The sequence below is a fragment of the Abramis brama genome (assembly GCF_963993115.1).
Source record: "Abramis brama genome assembly, chromosome: 13".
In the NCBI taxonomy this organism is placed as follows: Eukaryota; Metazoa; Chordata; class Actinopteri; order Cypriniformes; family Leuciscidae; genus Abramis; species Abramis brama.
Window position 1 is genome coordinate 34,036,684 of NC_139975.1, and position 5,980 is coordinate 34,042,663.

Below are 5,980 nucleotides of genomic sequence, written 5' to 3' on the forward strand. Positions count from 1 at the left end.
CTCTTTCTCTCACTCCCCTCGCCAGTCTGGGAGGGGTGGGGGTACAGGGATTCTCGTTTCTAACAATTGCAAATACTCCACGCTCTCTTCTCTATGCAACAACAACTCATTCGAATATCATGCTATTACACTTACAACTCCCATTAAGATCCATATTGTAGTCATTTATCGCCCCCCAGGTCAGCTGGGTAACTTTGTAGATGAGCTGGATGTGCTGCTGTCCACTTTCCCTGAGGACGGCACCCCACTTCTAGTCTTTGGTGACTTCAACATCCACCTCGAAAAGCCATATGCAGCAGACTTCATCTCTCTCCTAGCCTCTTTCGATCTCAAACGACTCATCACCACAGGTACTCACAAATCAGGCAACCAACTGGACCTGGTTTACACATGCAACTGCATGACAGACAACATTTTGGTGAGACCTCTCCATGTTTCAGATCATTTCCTCATTACTTTCAGTCTACAACTCTCTACCCCTTCACCACCAACACCCCCACCAGTCACTTTCAGGCGAAACCTGCGCTCACTTTCTCCCTTCCATCTTTCCTCTGCCGTGTCATCTTCTCTTCCCCCACCCTCACAATTCTCATCTCTGGATGTGAACACCGCAACGGATACCTTATGCTCCACTCTAACCTCTTCTCTAGACATTATCTGCCCTCTCTCCTCCAGGCCAGCACGCGCTACTCCCTCTAACCCCTGGTTATCTGAGGTTCTTCGGGAACACCGGACCGAACTCAGGGCAGCGGAAGGGAAATGGCACAAATCAAAAGACGCATCTGACCTGAGTATGTGTAAATCTCTCCTCTCTTCCTTTTCTGTGGATGTTCATGCTGCAAAATCTTCATACTTCCACAAGAAGATCAACAGCTCCTCCAACACACGATCACTCTTCAAGACATTCAACTCTCTCCTCTGTCCACCTCCACCACCACCCGCCTCCTCCTTATCTGCTGACGACTTTGCAATCTTCTTCACCAACAAAACAACAACTATCAGCAGTCAGTTCTCAGCTCCACACACACAGGAACCCAGACCGACCCCTTCCACAGCCAATATCCCTCTGTCCTCCTTTTCTTCGCTAACCGAGGAAGAAGTATCTACACTTCTCCTCTCCAGTCATCCTACCACCATCCCCTCACACCTTCTACAAGCCATCTCTCCCACACTTCTACCATCACTCACACACATCATCAACTCATCCCTCCATACTGGCACTTTCCCCACAGCATTCAAGCAGGCTCGGGTTACTCCACTGCTTAAAAAACCAACACTAAACACATCATTCGTAGAGAATTACAGACCTATCTCTCTCCTACCATTCATTGCGAAGACACTTGAAAGAGCTGTTTTCAACCAAATAACATCCTTTTTGTCTCTAAACAACCAGCTGGATGTCAACCAATCTGGCTTCAAGAAAGGGCATTCAACTGAGACTGCACTACTGTCGGTCACTGAAGCCCTACGGATCGCAAAAGCTGCTTCCAAATCTTCAGTCCTATTCTCCTGGATCTGTCTGCTGCCTTCGACACTGTGAATCATCAGATCCTTCTGTCCAGCCTCTCAGCACTGGGCATCACAGGAACTTCACTCCGCTGGTTTGAGTCCTATCTCACAGGTAGGTCCTTCAAGGTCGCATGGAGAGGCGAGGTATCCAGAGCACATCAACTGACCACAGGGGTTCCCCAGGGTTCGGTTCTGGGTCCCCTCCTCTTCTCCATCTACACCACATCACTGGGACACATCATACAGGCACACGGCTTCTCCTACCACTGCTATGCTGATGACACACAGCTCTTCCTCTCATTTCAACCAGATGATCCCACAGTAGCTGCACGGATCTCAAGCTGTCTGGCGGACATCTCGGCATGGATGAAGGAACATCACCTGCAGCTCAACCTGGCAAAGACTGAGCTTCTCGTCCTCCCTGCCAATCCGTCTCTACAGCACGACTTCACTATCCAGCTAGAGTCATCATCAATCACCCCATCAAGGTCGGTCAGAAATCTTGGAGTAACGTTTGATGACCAGCTGACCTTCACAGATCACATTTCAAAGACAGCTCGATCATGCAGGTTTGCACTTCACAAAATCAGGAAGATCAGGCCTTTCCTTACTGAGCATGCAACACAACTTCTCGTCCAGGCCCTGGTCATTTCTAGGCTTGACTACTGTAATGCTCTTCTGGCCGGACTTCCAGCATGTGCAACCAAACCCCTACAGATGATCCAAAATGCTGCAGCTCGTCTTGTCTTCAACGAGCCAAAGAGGGCCCACGTCACTCCTCTGTTCATCTCTCTGCACTGGCTACCTCTCGCTGCTCGCATCAAGTTCAAGGCATTGACGCTTGCTTACAGATCTATCACAGGCTCAGCTCCCTCCTACTTTCACTCACTCCTACGAGTCTACATCCCTACCAGACGCCTACGATCGGTCAACGAGCGATGTCTCGTGGTTCCATCACAAAGAGCCACAAAATCACTTTCCAGAACATTCTCATTCACAGTTCCATGCTGGTGGAACGCTCTCCCCACCCTCATCCGGAATACAGAATCCCTGACAACATTCAAAAGACAACTGAAAACCCATCTCTTCCGTGAGCACTTAACCTCATTAAAAAAAAAAAAAAAAAAAAAATCCTTTCCCTTTGAAACATCACTTACCAGGCTTATGCTACTCTGAATAATGCCTGAACTTTGTATTTTGAGCACTTCTTGCGTTGTTGTTGTTGTTTTTGCCTCTTCATGATGACTCGCTTAATTTAGTCCTAATTTGTAAGTCGCTTTGGATAAAAGCGTCTGCTAAATGACTAAATGTAAATGTAAATGTAAATGTATTAAAGGCCTTCTGAAGCGGTCATCTGCCGGTAGTTAGTTATTTTAGTTAATAAAGTTTTAAATATGGATATTTTTCTTACACGAACGCATGGCTTCACTTCAGAAGACCTTTATTAACCCCTGCAGAGCCTGTGGAGCACTTTTATGACGAATAGATGCACCTTTATGATGGATAGATGCACTTTTATCATGGATAGATGCACTTTTATCATGGATAGAATGCATATACATGTCAAATGCATATACAAGTCAACACATGAAACAAAGCTTTATTCAAACTACAATCATGTATGTAGGCTACAGACGCTGAACCCCACATCCTACTGCCATCTCAACACAGCGGTTCCCATTCTGCGGCTTTATTCTGATGAATCAGCTGACCGCCAGAGGTGAGCCGTGCCTTCGTGCCTGAGGTTGTTGCGTGATGTGTTGTGCTTCACTATCTGAGGCAATAAGAGCAGGTGGAGTGATGGAGGGTCTCATAAGGGCAGGTGGAGTGATGGAGGGTCTCGTAAGGACAGGTGGAGTGATGAAGGGTCTCGTAAGGGCAGGTGGAGTGATGAAGGGTCTCGTAAGGACAGGTGGAGTGATGAAGGGTCTCGTAAGGACAGGTGGAGTGATGAAGGGTCTCGTAAGGACAGGTGGAGGGTCTCATAAGGGCAGGTGGAGTGATGGAGGGTCTCGTAAGGACAGGTGGAGTGATGAAGGGTCTCGTAAGGACAGGTGGAGTGATGAAGGGTCTCGTAAGGACAGGTGGAGTGATGGAGGGTCTCGTAAGGACAGGTGGAGTGATGAAGGGTCTCGTAAGGACAGGTGGAGGGTCTCATAAGGGCAGGTGGAGTGATGGAGGGTCTCGTAAGGACAGGTGGAGTGATGAAGGGTCTCATAAGGACAGGTGGAGTGATGAAGGGTCTTGTAAGGACAGGCGGAGTGATGGAGGGTCTCGTAAGGACAGGTGGAGGGTCTCATAAGGGCAGGTGGAGTGATGAAGGGTCTCGTAAGGACAGGTGGAGGGTCTCATAAGGGCAGGTGGAGTGATGGAGGGTCTCGTAAGGACAGGTGGAGTGATGAAGGGTCTCGTAAGGACAGGTGGAGTGATGAAGGGTCTCGTAAGGACAGGTGGAGTGATGGAGGGTCTCGTAAGGACAGGTGGAGTGATGAAGGGTCTCGTAAGGACAGGTGGAGGGTCTCATAAGAGCTGGTGGAGTGATGGAGGGTCTCATCCATGGCACCATCTCCAGGATTCAGCTCTGGGCTCCTCATCCTCAGTGCTCACACCAGCCTGCTGACATTTAAGATCCTACAAAAATGCACAAACATAACACAAAAGCAGTCATTTCAACCGCACAATGTCATTTGATTTCAGTATTATTTAGAAGACAAAAACACCACCATCATCTTTCTTTGCAGGTCCTGCTCTACCACAAAAGCTGTGCAGCAAATGCACAGGAATCAAGCATCAGAAAAGTGCTGTAATAGCTGTTTGAAATTACAATAATTAAAATAAACTATAACTTAATATTTAAATAGTTGTTATTCATTTCTGTAGTATACTCACTCAAAGCCTTTGATGGCAGCATTCAGCTTCATGAGCCACTCTCCACCGGATAAACACACATCTGTTCATCTGTCCCTGTAACATCTAGACAAGATTCACATTACCTCTGTGATTTATGAGCTCAACACTACATTTACATGTTGAGGTTGTTTTAACTTTTTATCCAACATAAATGTTCCTCAATTTATCAACAGTAATGGACAAATAAAATAGATAACTTATGTTTAGTTACTTTATAGATTTATTCTACATAATAGCACACATTCATCACTCAGATGTCTATTTCATGTTGTGATGTGCTCTTCTGCAATACTTATTTAAGATTTTCCTGTCAGATGTAAATAGACATTTAAAATAAGCGTCTTTAAGATGTATATGGTTTATGTAAATCCACGTTAGAGACGTAACTTACGTGTCCTTACTGGAGCTCCCCTGTTAGCTAACGTTATACATAATAAAACGTGTTTTTGCAGCAAAATCACAACTATACTACACTGTGTAACGTCTTTACACCTTCAACAATTCAACAGTTTACTCTATAGTAGCCTACTCTACAGTTCAACACATGCAATTTTAACACAAGGAACCGTGTTTACTCGCTGATCTCTGCGATGTTTGATAATGACGTATCCTCTCGCGTGGCCTCCTGGGATAGAAGAGTATCCATCGGTTGAGCACTCGAAAATCTGGCCGGAAGCAGTAAGCCATCCGGGAACTTCTCGCCTACTCTTTTATGAATACTGATGTTTCGAACGTACTGCTTCCTTCACGTACTGTTTTCGCCTACTACAGATGGTAACCAACCAGAATGCCTATTACCGCCGCGCTAGCCACCGCGGCAAAACTACCAGGGTAAAAATAAACCAGTCGCATTTCAAAGTCATTCGCGAAATGACCGCCAGGTGGCGCAAAGGGATATTGTGCAAAACAGCAGAAATAGGGGTTATGCGGAACGCCCAACGTTCGAACCGGAAAACAGGTATAAACATTTCCGGTTTGCATTACCGTACGCATCTGCAGCGGTAGGTGATCTCTGAGGAAACTTATTTTGCGCTTTTTTTAGAATACAATTCTAATTTCTGTTTTAATTAAAATGTCACGAATGCTTAAGTATCAGAAACAATTTTTTTATAAAAAAAATAAAACGCACTCTTCATTTGATTGTTTTAATCATCTGCAAGCAAATATAAAAGGTTAAACTACTATGATAGCATACAAGTCTAAACTAACTTACTGATAGTTAGCTAACTCTACATCGGGTGCCATTAGCAAAAGCTACATATACTAACTTGCATACCTTCATAATCATGAATAAATGAGGAGGCGTAAAAAAAAAACTCTGGAAGTCCGTTTGGCAATAGCCTACGATGTACATCTGAAATGGATAGAATGGGTAGCTCCTGTAAACACTGGCTATAAAAGGTCGCCATTCCTACGCTGTGTTTACCTCAGTAGCTGACGACCAGAAGTAGTTATATCTGTTTTGTAGAACCCGGAAGTATGTTGCGCATAACCCCTATTGCTGCATTTTTTTCAATTGCCGTAAGTGGGGTTAATGTTAATTAACAGTAAGGATGAAATA